Source organism: Haliaeetus albicilla, chromosome 2, assembly GCF_947461875.1.
Source record: "Haliaeetus albicilla chromosome 2, bHalAlb1.1, whole genome shotgun sequence".
In the NCBI taxonomy this organism is placed as follows: domain Eukaryota; kingdom Metazoa; phylum Chordata; class Aves; order Accipitriformes; family Accipitridae; genus Haliaeetus; species Haliaeetus albicilla.
This window is the reverse complement of record NC_091484.1, coordinates 67,262,566-67,285,220: the sequence shown is the minus strand read 5'-3', so window position 1 is coordinate 67,285,220 and position 22,655 is coordinate 67,262,566.

Below are 22,655 nucleotides of genomic sequence, written 5' to 3'. Positions count from 1 at the left end.
GATTGGGGAAAGGAAGATTAGTAGGTGGTTGATATGCTGTTAATCTCAAGAAAGTAGTAGAAACACCTCAAACAAAAGTATACCTGCTTTGCTTCCTTAAAGCAAAACACTCAAGGAGGTGAACAAAGGCAAAGAAGAGCAATGACACCCTAACTCTCAAGTTCCCACTGCAACAGCTGAAATTCCATGAATCATCCCATCAATCACCATCGAGCAGACAATACATCTCTCTGAATGCCAACATCCGGCATCCACACAACGCAAGCAAAGGGCAAAAACTCAAACTGAGCACGGAAGCAGACCAAGAAATAAAACAGAACTTGGCTTCGCGATTGCACGGCAGCACTCTAAAACTTCAACTTCAGGAGAAAATAACAATTAAAAAACAAAATTTTAAAAATCAGGAAACAGGCAGCAACAGCCAAGCTGGAAATTCCACATCTGATGCAATATCCTTCAGTGTTACAATGCCGCTCAAGACCCTAATGTGCAGATATTCACTAATGAAAAAGCTTGTGGGTTGCTTAGATCCAAATAGGGGAAATGACTGTTTTCCTCTCCTCTTCCTCCAAACTATGCAGCACATAGGAATGTAGCAACCTGGTTCTTGACTGAAATTTCCAGAAACTGCGTAGTGTATAAATAAAAAGCCTGATCATTTCCCCATGATTTGAGGACTATCCATGCAGAATTTACCCGTGTCACAGAGTCACTTCATATGAAGGTTTGGCTTGATTCTTTTTTCTTTAGCTTTATTGCCCAGCACGGGAAACACAAACCCTGCTAGGCTCTAAACGGTAATGAAATGAAAAAAAAAAAAGCAAAAAAAAAGCTAAAGCCTCTTTTACCTCACACATGATCTCTCCTGAGCTTGAATATCATTCCTGTGGGGAGCCATGGTTGGGAGCAAGGTTGCAGTAGACACACATTGAACGGGAAAAAAGCATGCATAGGGCAGTTCTTCAGACAACTGTGAGCTACCACTGCTCACAAGGATGCTGGAGCACCAAAGACTCAGAAAGGGAGAAAAAGGAATCATATGTGATCTCGTTAAAGGTCACCAAGGCAAGATGCAGGGTGTTTGTAGGGGTCTGATGAGTACTCAGAGAGCAGGAGGAAAACTTAATTGTGGATTTTCCTGCATTGTAGGGTTAGCAAGGTGGGCTTTCTACTGAGGGACTGCTGCTACCCAAGTTGAGCTTAGACTGGCAGGAGTCAGAGAATTTGTGTTAATTTATTCAAAAGGAGAGGATAAGCAGGGCTGGGGGTTATAGATCCTTCTCCATGTAGAGAGTCCACTGAGAGGGTATGTCAAATGGGTGTGATAGCAAAGTAAAAAGCACATTATTCCCATTGTGAGAAGGGACAATCAAAATTCCTTGGAATTGGGATATGTGTGATGCAGTAAATGATTTAGGGATTTTAAGGACTAGTCTCTCTGGTCTGATATAAAATCAGCTCAAATTAGATAGTGACTGCTTACCTTAACATAAAATAAAAATAAGCCATAGAAATAAAAGATCTTTAATTAGGTTTATTCTTCTAAACAGCTGCATTAAAGCTAGTGTAGAAAATACTTTTTTCTTTCCTGTTAAAACCAACAAGCCGTAAATTTTTAATTCGAGTTTTAAGCATATGTACAAGTATTCCAAGAAGCAAATTTTAACAGCTTGTTATCACAAAGTTGCTCTGGCTTAGCAGAAGCAAATGAAGGAGAGTTATCAGAGTTTTCTTTTCGGGGCCACAGATCCTTCTCCTCCAAATCCTCATATATGTTGGTTTCCTTATCCACGATGTATCTCACTCACATCCACATTTGGAAGCCATAACCCTTGACTGTGTGCCCACCTTACACAACACTTCACAGATCTTATTGGGCAACTAAACAATTACGTCATGCATATTCTACAGTGTCATTACATGCAATGCTGTCAAATATTAACTTGTCAAATGCCCTACAAAACATAACTTCACGGATGTCTTTCAAGGACACTTGCTGCTACAACTTCCTTATTATCTACTTTACAAACCTTTCCAACACAACTCATTAATTCATTACAAGGTTAACTGAAACAACATGATTTTTCTTGTGCTTTAATAGAAGATTCAATTTAATAATTTAATACAATTTATTTCATTCATAATCCCAGACACAAATGCTCCTATACCTCTTACCAAATCTAAAATATTTTCAGTAAGGCTGATCAAAATTGTTTTCTGTTTTTACGGTCTTTATTGTAAAAAGCTTTATTACAAGCAACAAATATTTTTGTATAGTCAATGTAGGAATAATACTTGACCTACAACAGACTGTGGAGGAAAACATTATAGGAGAAAGGGGATTAGAGAGATCTGGCTCTGCTGCATGAGGTCTTGTTGCTAAATGCATCAGGTGGTTTAGAGAGAGCCTACCCTTATTTCCCCGCAAGAAAATATTAAGGTAAGCGTTTCTCCTTTGTATTTGTAATATGAGATACTCTGCTGGTGGTGTTCACTTTATAGACAATATAAACCTGAGGATATCTGAAATCAGTGAAGTTTCATGTGCAGCAAACAGAACTAATATCATATGAAGTTCTTGGTTTTCTGCCCAGAGTTCTTCAGGTATGTGGTAACCCTGGGAATCAACATCAGCAATAAAACTTCATGAAGTAAAGCTCACGGGAATATATCCTCTATTGCTGTAACCTGGCAAAGCTCCATTTAAATCTCTACAACAAGAGAAAATTTGACCCAGGGAGTAGCAGTAACATACAATAACCCTCTCCAAGGATTCCTAGAAAAAGATTTCTATTAAAAGAATTCACAAAATAAAAAGCAAGGTTTCATCTCAACCTCAGAAAGAAGTCTGAAAAATGAAAACGCTCTCGAAGTTAATGCTGCAGAGAACATATTTGATCTCTGTGGCCAAGGTGGACTTGACCTATGCATTTATGGCCTGAGAAGGGGAAATTTAAAACTGAAGCAAGGAGAATGGCAATCATAGTGCATTTCTGGGGGCTATTAGTACATTCCCCTGACAGCTTCCACCAGCACTGTGTCTACGGGGACCTTGGAGCTGCTTAAATGCTCTTCCCACTCCTCTTCAAAGGATTGCTTTTAAAAGTACTCTTTAAGCTGGTAATTTATACTGTAAAGAGGGATTGAAGGCCAAAAATGCATTCCACAGAATAAGAACCTGAAGCAATAATGTTATCTGACCCCTTGGTTGCCACCATTAGATGCTGTTGTTTAATGCACGGTGAGTGCTTTATTTTGGGCTGATTTGGCATTCAGCAAAGAACATTTACAATGGTTATTAACCCCGTGTTCCACACTTCCACTGCAGTAAATATTTTTGCTAGATATTATATAATGGTAATGCTACATTGTGGATGTAAATTTTTCTTGGGAGCTGACCTCTTACTCAATTAAACAAGTGGTTGGAGGTTATTTGCATGTGCTGTTCCAAGATCATCTTCCTCTTCTAATTCCGTGTGAAAGATTGTTTCCTCTTCTACAGTGAAGGATATTAGGGAGCAGATAATTTAGATTCAAGGTCAGCGTCCTTCAAAGCAAGTAGCCTGAGCTATTGCAAGTAATCCTATGACATGCAAGGGAATTGCCTAATACCAGTAAGATTGCAAAATCAGGTCATGCCTGAACTGATGATGTTGGGAAACATGAGGTATTTCCTTCCCTTGAATGACCTTGTGGGATGTTACACACCCAGCTTTAGCCAAGAATGCAACTGGGGAACTAGCATCAATTTTCAAAACTAGGCTCCCACTTAATGGTACAGACTGTGGAAAATACCACTACTTGCAGGCAGGATTAATTACTCTAAATAAAGGAGCTGTCTAGTTACTGTTCATGCCAAACAACATGACATACTCACCTGCGAATTTTCCCAGCACAGGAGAACCACAGTAACTCTTTGTTGTATTGCATGAGAATGTAAAAATGAGTCATGGAGCAAACCTACCGAGAAGCCCAATTAAAAAAAAAAAACAACCAAACACAGTACATCCCATGAATGGTGATATATTAAATGTGACAGAAACTGTATTAGAACCTAGTATAACCTGAGGGCTGTAATCTCAGTTTAGGTGAACTGCCCGAGCTATACTGAATATGCATCAATCCTTTGAGGTTTACAGTATTCAGCTTAATTAAAGCAAAATATTTCTGTAAGGCAGCCCATGAGGCGCTCATCATATTGCTCCAAACTGCAGAACGCAGGGTCAGAGCTGTACACTTGGTACATATACAACAAATCCCAGGCCAGTTTGTACCCCTAATTTCTCAAATGGTACCCTTTAAATCTAATTTGCTAATCCAGCTGTGAAACCTGCTGGATTACCTTTGTCTCTATTCACCCCCCATCTCAGCGCTCCGTGTTTTGTCCTGTGTGGTAGGATTTGTGCCGTGCCAGTTTCCAGCAAGAATAGCTCTGTACTGCCCAGTAGAGCCCGTGTACAGATCCCGGCAGCTAGTGCTGAATCAGTAGCAGCATAAACTTTTCTCCATGATGCTTAGCCCGAGCTACTTAGCTTTGTTTCTACGACTCACATACTTCTTGGTAGTACAGTAGCGTGCAAAAAGCTAACTCAGAAAGCTTTCACACGGCACAACCAACAGACACAGCCTGAATGTGGAGGCAGTGTTTGATGGCAGGCTTCCCAGCTCATGTACGCCTCTCTCCCGAGGTAGAGGGAGGCTCATCCTGCGCTACCACATTGCTTAGCTTTTCCTCACAAATCTGAGGTCCGATTATTAATAAATCTACCGTGTCTCTCAAATGGCAAAGAACGTGTAGCCTAATTGTAATGCCTCCTTGCATATGGTCTAAAATGCTGAATTGGTGAAAGGCTTACGCTTCTCTGTGTATATTTTGCAGTGCCAGGGAATTACGCTTTGCAACCAAATTGCAGCTATGCTGTGTACAAGCTGCCTGCGTGCGCCCTGAAGCAAGGCAGCAAGGCTTGAAAGCAGCCTTGGATCAAGATGGTGACTACTACGCACCTTCTGCATTATTGGCCCGAGGCTTGCATAGAGAACAGGCCCTCGCTTTGGTGAGATCAGGACTTCTCCCTTTGTTATTCAGAATCCAGTCCAGCAGTTCCTCCATCATACAATTCCCATGGCTCTCCGTGACTAGTCCTTGCGCTAATTGGCCCCAGTCCCTCCTCATTCAAAACTTCCACCCTATTAAGACCAAGGCTTGCTGCTTTCTTGCTGAGGTTCTGATTTTGCAACCTCTTTACATGTGGCACTCCCACTGAATTTGATGCAGATAAACCTGCACTGTCTAGTCATTTCTCAGGCCCTGCACAAAGCACAGCTAAATATAGAAAACACGTACTCACAGAGGAAATGGTCTTTTTTTTAAAAAAAGAGTCACCACATGTCCACACTATCAGTGCTGAATCAGAAAGTTCCTCACAGGTGCAAAACCCATGTGTCATAATAATGGTTTAGTTACTTTAAAATCCATGTAGCAGGACTGTCAGTATAATACTTTTTTTTTTTTTACTGAGACAATTGAGAATGCAAACCTGTTTTTTTCATTGGGGGGCAAAGAAGGGCAAAAAAAAAGGAGAATGGCATTTCATTAAATTAATAGTGACTGAAATCAATAGTATCTCTTTGACTACAGAGGTTTTTTGAATGAAAGTTGTGCATTGTATTTTAGTTATATTCCATTAGAGTAGAAGAGCATTTTAGATCTGATTTTTTTAATATCACATCCTATTGTTTCAAGACTACAGCTCCAAATTTGATGCTTTTTGAAAGAATAGCATGAAATTATCTTAAAATGAAATATGAGTGTAATTACAAAGTGCTAAGCACTCTCCTAATGCACTTGTTGAATATACTATGCCAGTAGCATAAAATATGTCACAATTGATAAAATTTAGAACATGCTTCAGTAATTTCACTTAACTCTTAAGAGCAGGATAGAATAAAAGAGCTTCTGTGCACCTTTCTTGCTGCAGTTATAAATGTTTCATTGTTACTTTGGGAGACTAGATTGATCTGGAGTATTTTAATTTTCTTTGCATCAGCAATACTAGAGCAGATAGATAGAGAATTTAGTGAAGTTAAAAATAAATGGTAATATTCTCAGATAGTGTAAATCAGCACTGAGATCAATACAGTTATGTGACTTTACATCGGATTCAAATCTGAAGATGTAGGTACTAAATCACAGCACCTCCCTGCCCAATTAGCTGCTCTGCCTGTGGACAGACAAGGTCACCATTGCTTTGGCTGTGTGATAAACTATTTGTCTCGCCTTTGGTCCCCTTTTGTTTTACTCAGTAAATTGAGAATAGAAGCAATGCAATGATTCCCCTATAATACCCCATGAAGAAAAAAAGTGAATCTAGGATTTCTTTTATTGATACATGAGGGTAGTAGAACAGCAAATGGTACAACACCTGAGCTGGGGGTTGAAGTGCCAGAGTTTTCTGGTCAGAAGCTGATGATCAAGAGGAGCATTGCCAGGGCTGTCCTGCAAGGCACCCGCAAGAGCACCAGCTGGAAGGGGATCTGCTGATGCTCCTCTCCAGCATATGATCTGTCCTGTGTCCATAGCATGACAGTCATTTCAGAGTTTTCAAATTTACAACAGAGTTTGAAATTAAGTCTAAGGAGCCTCCTTGCCTTAACTAAGGACATCTTTTCCACACACCTTACTGCCGGTGATGCCGTGTTCTCGAACCGGTGCCTGAATACGGGCGCACTGAGGAGCATGAGTAAAACCTACATTTATGCAATGGACTTGAGCAAAGCAACATCTAGATTGGATCACCAATTATTTCATTTGGCTTCTCGCCAATGTTTTCAAGCAGAATGTATTTACAAACAATATGTTTAACAATGCAATAAACCAAAATACATATGGGCTCTTTAACATGACTATCAAAAGTCTTCATGACATGTAATTTTTGTCTTTGATCACATCCAAGAAAAGGTTGTACTGTCTATCCATTGTTCAGACAGATAAAAACAAGACATCACTAGAAGACAGAGTCCATCTGAAGACACCGAAATTCTTTATAGATGCAAGTGCCATCAAATGTCATCAGCATCTTGCACATCAGGAAAACTGCAGAAGTGTAGAAAAGTTCATGCTGGACTGGACCTCTGGAAATCATCTAGTCCAACCTCCTACTGAAGGAGGCGCTAACTGCAAAATTAGATTGGGTTGCTCAGGGCATTTTCCAGCTGAGTTTTGAAAGTCTCTACAGGTGGAGATTCCCTGATTTCTTGGCAGCCGGTTCCTGTGCTTAACTATTCACTTTGTAATTTTTTTTTTCCTTTATATTCATGAGAAATTGCATTCTCCTTCCAAAGTCAGACAGTGTCTCAGAAGTGGAATCTAAAGCCAAAGATCTCTGCTCCAAACTTTGAAGCACAATGTTGGCCTTTAAGTTTCACCCACTTATTCCAGTATTAGTGTCAAAATTTTGTTTGTCCAAATAATCTCTTTCAGAAAAAGATCCAGTCTTTATCTGCAGACATCAAAGTTTCCCCTGCTTTCTTTGGCAAACCATTCCAACAACTAATCATCCTCTTTCTTAAAATCGTGTGTCTTTCTTACTTCCTATTTGAATTTGTCTGACTCCCTTTTCTAACTACTGGTCTCTTTCATTTCTCCCACCTCTAAATTAAAAGGCCCTATACTTTTCAGCATTTGCCCATGCCCTGTGATGGTATGACTTAGAGGCATATTCTGCAATACAGGAGTGGCTACAAATGCTTTTTAACCATATGAATATAAAAGGCTTGAGGAAAACGAGCTTTGGAAAACAAGTGGTGATTTTTTACTCCTGCCTTGTTCACCTGCAAGGTGTGAGAGAAATGATGAGGGGTTTTTAGGCGCTGTAATCAAGTTTCCTTTCAGTGTGCTTTTTGTTCAATTAAACAGACTATCTTCTTTGTGTCTCTCAGGGTAAGGCATCTATCTCTGCATCCTCTCTAATTTTTCAGTTGCTGTTTTAACATATGGCTGCCAGAACTGTACAGGATCAGTTTTACTACACATCAAGGAAAAATTGTGTCCCTCCTCCCCCTCATTCCTGTTTATCAGCCAAGGATCATATAAGCCTCCTCTTTTTTCTTTCTTTTTCTTTTTTAAGCACGTCATTCCAGAGCTTATACCAAGTTGCTTGCAAACTATACGCCTATATCTTTTACAGAGGCACTGATTTCCAGAGTATAGTCCTTTGTTGTAAATATATGGTCTGCTATCTTTATTCCTAGAAATAAGTTGTTTAATTTGGTGTATTAAAATGCATATCTGTGAAAGGGAACTTCTCCCTTTATTAGTCTGTTCTTATTGTTTGCTATTCTTTCCAATGTTGTCCCATTCATATATTTTTCAGCAGCATCTTTGTATTTACTCTCAGATCATCAATTGAAATGTTAAACAGCACTGGACATAATACAGACACCTGTCAAACATGACTAGAGCATTCAATTATGATTCCCCATAGATGACTATTATTTGAGACCTGCCAGTTAATTAGTGGTTAACTCATTTAAAGCATGATTTATTTGAAATTAGAGTATCTTGTGGAACTAAGTCAGAGTATATATCCATGGGCCAAAATTACCATCGAATATCAGGTAGGAACAATCATACTAAAGACTAATAATGATGAGCTTATAAATATGTATAGCCACATTATTATTATTTTGGAGTATTTAATTCTGCTGCTCTGAGAGAAATCAGTTCCCTGCTTTACTTCCAGATGATTGACAGTTCAAGGGTCACACATTGGCCTGTTTCTCTTCCTAAAGGAAGAAATCTAATTTTAGTCTGAAAGAGGCTTAAAAAATCCTAGAGCAAGAAGTCATCCAGCTTTATTAGCTGCTCTTTGGCCTAAAATCTTTGATGGAGAACTATGAATTTGAAGGTGTAAAAAAAGATTCTTGTAAAATGTTGATGCTTACCCAGATAGCATGTTAGATCTTAAGAGCACTATGAGTCACACAAAAACCCCCGAGTGCACTGGTTTTATCAGAGTCCTTCAGGCAGCAGGAGGAAGGGGAGGGATCTCGAGCATTTGTTCTTGTGAACACGCAACGTGTGGCACGAGAAATACTTCTTTTGTCTCCCTCCTCTAAGTACTGAAGGCAAGGAGGGGATTCCTAAAGATCGAAACTGATTTAGAAAAATATTCAAGTCTAAAGAGTCAGCAATTAACCCCCTCCCCCCCGAAACAAAATGAAGCCAAACAAAAGCATAATGAATGTATAGGCAGAACCTCCTGACATTTTACTGGTATAAGTAGATTTTCTATTTTTGTTGTCACAGGGAAGAAACCAGCAATATACATCATCCCAGAGTAACGGACCTGTACGTAGGCATGTACAAAGCTTACTGGAGTTATTGGAAGGATTACCATTGGCTTCAGATGGATTAGGCTGCTTCTGAGTAATCTGTAAAATTTCATTGATCGCTGCCTGTTACATAGAAGTTCACAGTCTGACATCCTGCAGAAACCAAGCCATTGAATTGCACCTGTGTTCCTGACCTAGTTAACATGTTAATCTGAGTTTAGATTCTAAAACAAAACTAAAATCTTGCATGAGTCTCTTTCCTTATTTTCAGGAGCGTGGTCGTTAAAGGATTCTCTTAAGATAGGGGAGGTTTAAATTCAAATCTTACCTTTTTCTGGTTTCAGAAATAGAGATTTAGGGGTTAAACAAGCATTGAGAAAATAACTGCAGCCTAGTGAGATAAAATTTCAGTCTCTCTTTCAATTAGTGTTTTCTTAATTTATATAGAATGGAGCAATTCCAGTTGGATACTGAATTTCAGCACCGTTTCAGAATACTCCAAGGAGAGCGATTGCTTTTCTGAACTGTGGAACACATTGGTGCAATTTCTTGCCCCAAAGTGGGTTACAAAGATATATGAACATGGATCTCGCACATACCAAGAGAGTATCACTTCTGCTGTTTGCAAGAAAAGATGAAGCTGACAGATGAAACTAATTCCAAGAGTCATTTGTAGCTGCAAATCTGAAATGAGAGGAGGTGTTTTCCTCTAACCCTGGATTCGTTTAACAACCTTTGATGGCAGAGCAGAAGTCTGAACATTTCTTTGTCATTTCCTACTGTTTCATTCTTCACACGAAGCACTGGCTTCTTTGAACCCCATTTTTAGGTGTCTTGCTCTGCCCATAAATTATATAGAGAGCTCTGATTTCACTAGGGAGAAGGCTACCTGAAAAATGTTCCAAACCTCGTTAGACTTTACCATTTTTCCTGCTTCAGCCTATTTTACCTTAACAATAACTCTAAAAAGATCACAGACTGAGATTCAAATGTAGTATAAATTGATGCATCTACTGAGCTACCCTAGTTCACATTAGCTGAAAATAGAACTCCAGTCTGGAAGTGACAGTCCAGTATCATGTAATCAGACAATGTTGTAGGAAAATACTATGAACTACAGCAGGGCCAACAGCCCTATAAATATTGTGTGAATTAAGTCTGTAAAGTAAATTAACCTATAAAATTAATAAAGTGTGGTTTGGTGTTGGGTTTTTTTAATGAGAATTAGATTCTCAGCAGGTAGTTGAACTGTCATGTTTGGAGATGTGCTGATTTAAGCAAGGTGAAGACATAACTGAGATTATTTTAAAAATGATTGTCCTTTCTTACCCGTTGCATCTTGGGGTGGAAATGGAGAATAAGCATAACTCTCGCTGAAAGGAAGAAAAATCAGTAGACGTTGAAAAAGATTCTTCACGTATTTTGGAGAGATTTTGTTGACCATATTTACCTTGTGTTTTCACATTCTTCTCAAGGGAAATAAAAAGATACACTTTTACGGTACTTATGAAAGAGTTTAGAAGCATGTTCTTTTACTCTTCTTGCCTAAATTTCAACCTTTAAAATTGACAATATATTGCAAGTCCACATCCGGGAGGAGAAAATGTGATTTCCTAAGGGTGAGTTTGTCAGTGGTAGGGCCAACTCAGCAAAAGCTGAGTCACTTTTATCAAATAAGTCTGGCATCAAGTTAAGGAAAAATAACATGTGGAGACAGAAAGGTATGCAGTATGTATTTTTACTCACCCATACACTAATTGCCCATTGTCCTAATCATGCCTATGTTCAGCTGACTCATTTGATCCACCAGTAAAAATAAAATATTGTGAAACAACTAAGGTGCCACATAGTGACTCATTTAATATCTTCAGCAACTTGAATTCTCAAATGGGAAATTTTTTGCTTTTTTGTTTAAGTCAATATTAATCTTCCTATTTATTTTAAATCTACTTTTCTTGTAAAAGTCAGTGACAGAGAGCTACAGAGCTTAAAATGTAATGTATGTATATGTATATATACATGTATGTATACATTCAGGCAGACAGATAGTCCTTACGTCATTGACTATCCAAGAGTGAGATTTTTGAGGAAAATGTGTTAGGAGTGAGTATAAGGAAGGACCTGAACATCTACAAAGCTGTGTGTTGGAGTTTTAGGTGACTGACCTCAGAGAGGTATCCAAACCCTGGCTTATGAAAATATGTTGCCTGCATCACGTATAGGCAGACTTAGGACCTTCATACTGAAACCCAAACCGGTCACCTACAGCCGGCATCCTCACGGGCGGCTGCTCGAACGCAGCCGGAGCTGCCCTGCTGCCAGTCCTGCCCAAACTCCTCGCCGGGGGGGTGCCTGGCGGTGGGGGTCAGCCTCAGCCTCCAGGGCTGGTGGTCTGAGTACAGAGCTCCTGCGTGTGGGAAGTGCACCTCCTGCTCCTCAAAGAAGGCCCGGATTTGTATTCGTAGGCAGCTTAGCCTTCCTGTGTGTGAGAGAGGTTCTGAGACTCCCGTAGTGACGGCACGTTGCAGAGGATCTGCGTGGACTACCATTTAGCTCAATGCAAAGCTCCCAGATACTTTTCAAGTATAACGCTTTGGCAGCTGTGTCTTCCCCAGAAAGCAATATAAGCCTGTTTATTATATGTGTGGCCCAAGTTCAAGCTTTGAATTGATGAAGATGGCAGATGTTACACAGGCAGGTGGGATCACATCCTACTATCGTGTCAGTTTTACATGGTTCTGACTCCACTGACTTTCATGGAGATATCCCAAATTTAAACTGGCACAAGGGGAAAGAGCCCATGATATTTCTAAGGAGCCGATGTCCCTACACACTCAGTTGTATACTCGTCTGACATATTCACATATGTATTCTGATGGTTAGATTTAATACTGAAGTTCTAGCTTTAGTTTAGAAAATATATGTCTGTCCCTCCTTTAGCCTATAGGTCTATCAGCTGTGACTGACAAAACGTTTTTTCTTGCCAGAAATATAGGCTTCTGTGTGCAGCTATTTCTCCTAACAATGCAAAAAAGAAATCTGGGTCACTTCAGTCATTTGCTTCCATTGATAGTTAAGTGTGAGTTATTGCTATTGAATGTATTCTAAAAACATGGATTTGAATTTTTTCTGCATCGCAGAAGCAAATAAACAAAAAAAGGATCCTTAGTCAAAACAGTTAAGAAATTCTTTGTTAACCAAAACTTAAATTTGCCATGAATTTTTTGTGGAAACACACTGCTTCTGATTTTATGTTAATACAGCATTTTCACACAAAGCATTTTCCCCAAAATACCTGCTTTAAGGAGAGTCATGGTTCCCTGTACGGCAAAAAGACCAGGGGGAAGAAGAATTCTTTAATGTATTTACAAGCTATTTCAAACCTAATAAGCTGAAGAAAAGGGTTAGTGACAAGAGTGAACTTTGAAATCTAGTCGCTCCTGCTGTTCCAGTTAGATTCCTTGCCACTTGCTTTTGCTGAACCAGCATTTCTAGAAAGCTGGACCAGATTCAGCACAGTGGGGCACAGGTAGTCTAATTTAATTCCCTCATTCCTTAGTAGGTCTGACTGTTTGACAGTCTTTGTTTTCAAGCCTTAACAACAAATATACACCTTCTGTGCAATTCTTTCTTAAGCTGTGGCTTGTCATTAGGAATCCAGAGCGAAGAAGTTGGGACTGACAAAATCACCAGGAAACGCTGATGCAATAGTGGTGCAGACGATGATACACTATGGTACAGTAACGTTAATCTGGAAAAGCACGTACATATCTGTCAGAGTGGGAAACATCCACCCGCCGTAGCTGTGAAAGCAAAGGCAGGTGAAGCGATGGGGGAGAGGGGCAGTGGGTTCCTGCAAGTCATCATCCCCCACTGCCACAGCCACAGGGAGACCCGCTGAGCCCGCCCTGCTGCAGCAGCAGCCCTCTGTGCCCAAAGCTTGTCCTCCTGCCATCTGCTCCCACGTAGGAGCGCGACCACCACCAAATGCTGTTTTCAGGGACACCGCTACCCCAGTCTTCCCTGCGCTGAGGATGAGGAGGGAGCCACCTTCCACACTGCGCTTCTACCTTCGTGTCCCGCAGGACCTCCATTTCCACAATATTCCTACCGCCCCGAGATTTTATCGAAAGCAAAATTATTTCGCCAAAGTAAGAACTTAAGTCTTGGCTAATATTTCACTAGTTGCACGGCCTGAAATCATAAACAGTCATAATTTCCATTTGAAGAAGTGGCAGACTGGAAAAGGTGAAAGATAGCAGGGCAAAACCCTGAGGACAGATATTTCCTACTCTTCCTTTCTGAGGAATTAAAAAAGGAGGAGGGAGGAAGAAAGATAACTAGAGAAGACATATACATATACTCTGCATTTAAATCTTGAATTTAGAAGTGAAGAATATCATGTTCAAAAGTATTATTTGACACTTTTTATGACCCCTCTTCCCTTCTCTTCCTTCCTCCAACACTCCCTCCCCCATGTCAGCTCAATCTCTTTGTGTGTGTGTAATAATAGATATCCCAGCAAGGTACCATCTTTGTTAGCTTGCTTCTGAAGCTCTTCTAAGCTGCTGTTTTCAGTGGAAAACTCTGCAGCTTTATGATATGATAGCTTTCAATATCACTCCCCTGAATGATTCATATAATGATTGCGGCTACTTGCAGGCAAATAGAACTCATCCATTATGCCCTCAAGAATTGCACGACAAACCCTACTGACACTAAAGACACATGTCACTCTGTATCCCATACGCTGTTTGACTCACTCGCATTTTGGACTGACTTCTGAGCAGTGATTCAGCTAAGTCCTGCCCGGCTTTCCATGCTGATAACATAGGAAAAAATGAGAAAGTAGCAACATTAGACTCATTGTATTCTCTCAAAGCCAAGAAAAAGCCTCACTGTTTTCCTCTTGCGGTTTTGTTGACACTTCCTTGTTGTGTCCATAGTATTGGAATATGCTCATTATTCACAGCCTCGATGACTGGTTTTAAACACACTTTCCTCAAATTAAATTAAGTGATAGTGAAATTTTCAGCACATGCAGCTCTCTCCCAGGGTGCTGAGTTTATTGTTCTGATTCTTGAGAGGCTTCTGTAGATTGAAGCCAGAGGCAAATGTACACTGGTGGTACAGAAAACGAGACACAGGAAAAGTGTTTGCTTGGCAGGAAGATCATCCTGGAGGATGACAGGATCACCGGAGCTGCCCTCCCTCCCCAGGGGCAGAAGCCCCCACATCCAACAGCTGGGAGGAAGCCAGTGTCCCTCACCGCTGCCGAAATCGCATCCGCGTAACTTCTCGGCATAAAAAGGTTTGCTCCTTTGAAACTGAACAACCTCCAGTGGCCTTCTATTGTCTCAAATTCATCCACCTTGAACATGATTACTTAATTATATCCCAAACTGGGCAGACTCAGATCTCATTTATGACATGATCCTTTTGGTGTATAATAGTCTTAACAAGCCTTAATTTTCCACTCTGTCTTCCTGTCATAGTTACTTACCACTGCTAAGAATAATGAGATAAAAATGTTAGGTGGAACAGCAGAAAGGAAAAAAAGTCAGTTCAGAGCAATGTTCGTGTGGACTTCCCACAGAGGAATACTTACTGACGTTCCTTAGGCACTTCTAAGGACTCAGGTCCTCCTCTGGACTTTAGGCAAAGAAGGACCACGTTATCAGATTTTGGGGGTGTTTTCGCTTTAATATCATTTTTCCAGACATTGCCAGCCTGAAAGATATGACTTATACCTTCTGGCCCATGAAATCAAGGAAACTCTACCGATTTACTCTAGTAAAGGATTTTATTTGCATACACTTGCCTCAGCGTGACCAATTCACACCATTTTGTAGTATGACCTAGAGTATCTATTGCCTCTTTTATTTTTTAGTTTCTTAACTTTCATTTTTCAAACAGAAGTTTCTAACTTTCATTGTAAAGAATATAATGAAAACTTGTTCCGAATGCACCCTGCTGAATCCAAAATACAGAATTTAAATAACAACAAAAAAAAGTGTCATATTACCATTATTTTAATTTTAAGGCAATCTTGCACTTAGTGATTTATTTTTTTTTAAGACCTGGTTCCTAACTTGTGGAAGCTTGGATCTATGATTCATTAAATACAACCATCAATAATTTCAATGTTGACATGCTTAGGTTACTCACATTCCCACAAAGTGTTAAATTCAAAAGAAGTCGGAAAGTTGGCTTTATTTTTTGCCTTTAATGTTTTTTTTATTTTTTGCATCTGTTTCACTAGCACAGACTGTTTGATTTTGTTCAGTGTTTTCAGCTGGTTTCATCTTACACCCTAGTTTAAGGCCGATATATTATTATCAGTCCCACAGATGACTCTGGAAGGACACTGTTTTATTGGAATGTAACAGCATATAGAAAATAAAAATCCTAGACAAGAAAATCTGTTTCCATTTATGTGTCTGTGTGTGCATATGTATATAAATTGCAACAAAAAACCCAAAGCGTCTTGGGCTCCTTATTGTCTGTTATTATTTTTTCTTTGCTAATGCCTTTTTATTAAGAACTTAATTTTACCCTTAAAATGTAAGCTCATCCTTACATGTCATGGATTGAAAGGATGCAGTAAAGCGTATGGGGGATCAGGGGGGTACTGCCTCTTCTTTTTCTGGTAAGGGATACCTCGGCAAGCACAAAGCTAAGGGTCTCTCACCAAATGCTGAAAAAAGCCAAGTGTTACAGTATGAAGGGTCAAGATTTTGTCTCTTAGCACATTTGCTCTGATTTGTGTTTTCAAACACCAATACTAGAGAGCTACATCCTTCCTGAAACTTGACCCACTCTCCCCACTCAGGTTTATTACCTTCAGGGTCCTGCTGCACCCTGGACCTTGGCTGCAGAGCCCCAGGAGGCATGAGGACTTCTCCTTCTGGGGCTCCACATCCCTTATCAGGGATGGTCCCTGTCCTCCGTGGGGCTCAAAAGAAGTCCTGTACGGTTTTTGGTGTCTCAGGGGACGGGAGGTGAGGGCCAGAAGGCTGTTTGCATGGACCTTATTTCAGACTCGAGGCTTAAATCTGCTTTGCATTAAACTATCTGCACACACAAATATTTGCCTGAGCAGACTTTGGGTGCTACCCTTTGTGCCAAAAGCAGCTGTATCCCACAGCTCTTTATTCTTTTATGAATCTTCTCTTCTCTCCTGGCCAAACACATTAGTCTTTTATGACCTCATCATTATCCCAAGATACTTAATGTCTAATGAAAAAGATATTTTTTAATATTGAATTACACAGTTACATTTGTTTGGTGACTAGCAGTTTTAGCCTCTCAGACAGATAGTCAAACTGCAGTGCGTAATCTGCTTGGACAAATGAAAGAATACACACTCTTTTTTTTTATTTATTTTTTTTAGGTTGCCCATTATAGTTAAGATAAATAATGTCCTGTCACAGAACACAGAGACCAGAGTCTGGGTAGATCCCATCTGTGTAAGTGCTGGAAACCTTATTGCAGCAATCTCCTTTAGTCAGCTTCTTTGTTGAGTGTTACCACGTAATTTTTACCTACAGGCATCCGGGCTGGTTTTGCCCTGTGAAGCATCTGTGGTCTGGACTTTGGGGATGGAAATGAGAAGAAGCTACAGAGGACTTCGCAGGCGCTGGGTAAACCCGGCATCCCTTTTTGTCTCTTTGCTGCCCTTTCCCTTCCCTAGTGGAGCGGGGGCCAGCCGGCAGCACACGTCTAGCGGGAAGCACAGCGCTATAAATTTCACCTGCAGTGCCTTGTTATACAGATCCACTGTGGCGTTCGATGCCTCTCTCTTCTGCTTGATTAAAGATAATAAGGGACAAGTCACTGACAACCCTTTGAGGCAGGGTGGTTTCCGGAGATAACTAGGCGATGGATTTGTATCATCATATTTATATTTAGGATTTGATTAGTTTTTGCTTTATAATTCTAGCGACATTTTTAGTTTAGCTTATTGAGCATTAGAGCAACCCTCTCTCCAGTGACCAGTCTAATACCTCCAAAGCCCCACAAGGGGCTGTTGGGACACTAAAGACCATCAATCCTTATGAATAATGCATCTATTTCCTACTGAGGTTCAAATCCCATTAATACTATAACATTATTACATCTCTTATTTACTCTTATTCTATCTGTGGGATTAAAGATTAATTCCTAACAATTTTTTCAAATTAAGAAGAAGCCTCAGTAGGTCCAAAGCATTTCACATAGAATATACCAAAGTTATTGCCAGAAGAAGGTTGTTAGAAATAGAAAACAAAATCGTGAAATGATAAGATGTATCCAATCATGTGAGACGGGGATGGGCTTTACAAGGTCCCACCTAAAAATGCTCACTGAAATGCAATTAAACCCAGTGTTCTGCATGGTGATTTCTTATCCTGGTGTCCAGAATGAGTCCATCTGTGACAGGCAGCAGGACTGAATGGAATTACAGTAAAATATCAACAGCATTATCTGTCTGACCAGGAGAAGGAAAACCGCTGAGATCATCAGAACGGTTTGCAAAACGACTTTCTCTCTCTTTGGATGTGGGTAATTCCAAATGTGCCGTGGTCTAATTAGGCAGAACCTGGATGGAGGAGCCTCTCTCCCTGTAGGTTCACCATGTAAGATCTCAGCCTCCTCTGCACGTCTGACTACTACTGCTAACTTCTACTGCTGATGAATAATTAATTACAGTGAGGATCTATTAAAATCCAGTTGCCCTCAATGTCCTCTTCATAGTTAGCAAAAACAAATAAAGGAAAACCCAGAAGACTGAGTAACTTGCCTAGCGAAGCTTGGAAATGAACAATAGTCTTTGACTATCACTGCATGTTCAAAGATAAATCTTATAAATGAAATAACATACAGTCAGGTGAAGTACATAAAATTCAGAAAAATACAGCTTTGCATGCATAACTAGATTTTTGATATATTCAGTATCAAATCCAAAAGGTAGCATGTTACAGGAAAAATATATTACTGTATCCAGTGCAGACCTGCTACCTTCCTGAATTATTACTGAGGTGTTTGTTATGTTACAGAATTCAGCAAATACATTGCCTTCCCCAGCCCTGTTAGATCATAATTTGCCTTTGTCCAGAACTGACCACACACTCTGCTTCTGAAATGCACAGAGGCAATAAAAAGAATATGGAGGTTTAGCAAGTGAGGCACTGAGGGACTAATATTCAGCAATGCTAATTCCAGCTAAATTTATATTGTATTGAAAGAAAGTGCTGTTAAAGAACAGCTTGGCTTACATCAAGACATGTGGTTACCAGATTACTTTCTATCTCCGCTCAAAAACATTTAGAGAATTTCTCATTAAAATTATTTAAAGTGAAACAAGTCAAATAAATCTACTTAAGCGTGTTGTTGCATTGCCTCATTTGTGCTGAAAAAATGTTGCTTGTTTTTTACATTCTATTTTAACTGTACATATGAGGCTTTACTCGCCCATTAACAAAATACATCACCTCTCAATTGCTTTCTATACCTCCTTAAATGTTAAACATAAACACATATACCATCTGTTTCCTATCATGACACCAATCCAAAATGGCTGCACTAGACACCTCCGCATAATAGATCATCTTAAAACACCTTAGCGGTTTTGCTTTATGGAGTTATTTTTCCTGTGACAAATTATAAACCTATATTGCAAGAACATGACCAATCTGTAGCCTCAATTGCAAATTCTGAATAGTTTCTCTTTAATTTAACAAAATGTGCTGGCTTGTATCTGATGCAGCACTTTTCTTAAAGCCATAGGCCACCTTTGTTGCTATGGTATCCTACAAATCCAGTTAATTTCTTCAGTTAATAATTTCTCAGCTAATAATTTGTGAAGCATTCAGATTGAAAACATTACAGTCCAATATAGTCACTGCTATAACTTACAAAATTATTACATGGCTGTTGTGTAACCGAAACTGCAGAACAAATTACAAGGTTTATCATCAGTCTGCAATCAAAAATAAATCTCAGAAAAAAAATCACATTTCTGTTAAAAAAAAACCAGCTTTGCAATGCTTGCACTTGTAAACTCCAGCTATCAAATGTTCAATGGGAAATGGACAAAATATAGTCATAAATGTCATTGAATGAAAATTTGGTTCTGAATGGATTTCAAATGTACTTCCTCCTCAGGTTCAGCTCTATGAAAAAATGAGTGTGTCTGGAGCGAGTTGAATTCAGTGAGGAATTTCTCCTTGACTTAAATGAGCTTTTGACCAAGGCTTCACAATATTAATGCATGAACCTGCAAACCCTTATTTCCCAGGGTAGCTCCAATGAATCCTGGACTGATTAAACCTCTGTAGACCTATGTGCAAAAGCAATACTCCGCCTGCTCATTCTCCCTTATATGTAAGAGCTCAAATGGTTATGAGACAGTATTGCTACAGGTTTGATCAAAAATAAATGCCATATATCTAGGGACCATGAATAAGGGATGAAACAGCCAGTGTAGAGGTAAAAGAGCTAAAGGGAAAAAACATAAAGATGCTATTGCCTTGGACTGTATAATCTCAGCAAAGTTTCTTGCCATGTCAGAGGCTTTATTTCAGAAGTACTTGTTAATGCCTCTTGGCTACACAATCCCATGGGATGAAGCGAAAGCAAGCAGACTTCTGTGGAGGTACGAGCTGCTCAGTAACCTCTTGTCACCAGAAATAAAGAACTGGAGTATTGGTGGTGTTGCCTGCTCTACAAACCAGCGCTATCTGAGGAAGCAAAGCTGGAAAAGCTTGAGAAAGTAGTATTGCAGATTTCCTACCCGAGCCATTTTGTCCCCAAGGAACTTCTGGAAAATGGAGGAACAAGGAGGAAATACAGAACCTTTTATGCTTTAAAAGGCAGAAGGGAAACCTTCTTCACCCGTGTGTGACCCCCCACCCCGCTCTTGTGCAGTTAGAACTCCCCTTACTGTTTCAGTCTACCTTAACTCTTCTCTCCAGAGAAGGCTAAGGAGACCTCCAATGGATGGACCACGGAGCTTTCCTCTTATTAGAGGTTGTCTCTCCCTGTTGTGTGAATATGTAAGATCACGTACTCTTTTGGTGCTGCATAAATAACACTCAGCTACTTTTGGAAACAATCACCATAGTGTTCTTCGTTCTCCTTGTTTGTAATTTTGCTGTGGCTATTTGTGCGATTTACAGAGGTTGGTTTTATTCCTCAGAGCTTTCAGTGCAATTAAAGAAGATAAAGAGTGAATGCTCAAATAGTTGAGAAGAATGGAAGAGGTAAAAGATGGACACAAAGGCAGAGGTACCATGAATGATGCCTAAAGAGGAAGGAATAAAATACAGCTTGTATTCAGCATGTTCTAACAGGCACAACAATTCTAGATTCAGTTTGCGACAAATGATAATATGGTTTATTCTAAACAATACAAACGTCCAGTTTAAGAAAATAGCAATCACTTGTCTATTGCGAACTTCAAAGTCATGCTGTATTTACAATACATGGTTGTTCAAGTAAGTTGGTAAACTGTGATACGCCCTACTTGCACTGACCACTTCTATGCCGGGATTTTTCACACCCAAGAGGAAAAAAAACCTCCAAACACCCAAACAGGTTCTGTTTGGGGATTTTAACTGTTTCATCCTGACCTTTGCATGCACATACGTGTGACGAAGTGCACAAACATGCTGTATCTAACCTTTGCAGCAAGAAGCTAACATGTTGGCTCACAGGCTCTGTCCTCATTTTCACCTTGTTAACCCCAGTTGAAGTTGTTGGAACTTGCTGAGGCTACTAATCCAGGTCCGTACCTTAACCATCTGACTTCTTCACCCTCAAATTCACATCCCTTCCCATCTGCTTTGTATTTCAAAATCTGGAATTAAGCAAGCCTGCAGTAGATGTGCATGTTGAAATGCACTAACCCTGAAACGGCTATTGCTTTCTGCTTTGTAGTTTCCTTGTTGCCCCACAGCTTGTCACTAGCCTTTTTTTTTCCTGAGTAGCGCTGTTTTTTCAGTGCAATCTCTCTGAGAAAAAAAAAGGGGGTGGAAGCTCAATAACATCCTTAATAATAGAGTTATCAGGCCTTTTTTTTAAAAAAAAGGTACGGTAAGACACAGCCCTAGATGACACACGCCCAATAAACAGGCAAAAATTTGCCAATCCTTTTTCTGTATTACACACCCATTGAACATTTTGGGTGGAGAACCTCCAAGGTCAAGCTCAGTTCTTTAAAAATATTTCCATTTCTACATTGTATACAGATGAGGAGGCAAAATGTCACAATCCCTAAACCTCAGTAGCCTTTTCTATTTCTATTGCAACTGTAACTAAGTTTCCCAGAAGACATCTGTGTTTCATTGTGGGAGATATTGTACCAGCACTAAAATTTAATATATCCCTCTCATTGCAGATCACAAATTTGCTTAAGTTGCCATTTCTTCCTTGCCTATACGGAGGCATATTGACTACTTACCAGCCCGCTGCAGGGCTAACTGAGGTAGGTGGCAAGGGTCTCTCCTTCACTTCTACTTCTGCCTCAATCTGTATTTATTGATTCAGTTCTTCTCTGCATCATTTTTAGACCATTTCTCGTCTAAAACCATGAAACATTCAATTACTGTGAACTGAATTCATGTGTTCAAAGTCAGACTCTCAGCATATAACTTTGCAATTTCTGCCAACTCTTTTACTCGATGCTTAAAGGATTTTTAACACCAGCATGAGTGAAGCAGAAGCCACAAGGCAACATTAAACAAGTTCTGCATGTGTCCCAAGCCAGCATACATGCCAGGCATGCTTTGAAGAGCCATTGCTTTGAAAAAATGCAGTTCAGAGGCTTGCGTTTGGCTGGCTGAAGGTCACCACCAGCATGTGGGTCAGGTCAGCCCTACAGCAGACTCAGATCTGTGCATCTGGTCCAGGCAGATCTCACGTGGTTCCTTCCCTGCATTCCTTCCCACAACTGCGCCTTCAAGGTTTCGGGCTTGCTTCCCCACCGACCAGGCAGTTCAAAGGCCCGCAGTCCGCAGTAAGGGTTAAGGACAGGTGCCTCCAGCCCAGCCATCACCTTTCTCGTTTTTTCCCTTCACTTTAAATGCCCACTGAATCTCCTTTCCCACATGCAGAACTTCTCGTATGTGCATTCACCTCTCCAGAACAAACGATTTGGAATAAAGATGCAGTCTTGCAGTAACAATCGCGTTAACTATTTATTCCGCTGAGATAAAAGATGAGTGAACAACAGCTTTTCAGATACGGAAGAACTTTTAGTTTCTACTGCCAAAATTACTTTCTCATCAGGGCTTGTCTTCCACAAAGTGACCTGACCCAAAGTTGTTTGTACCTGCAACCAG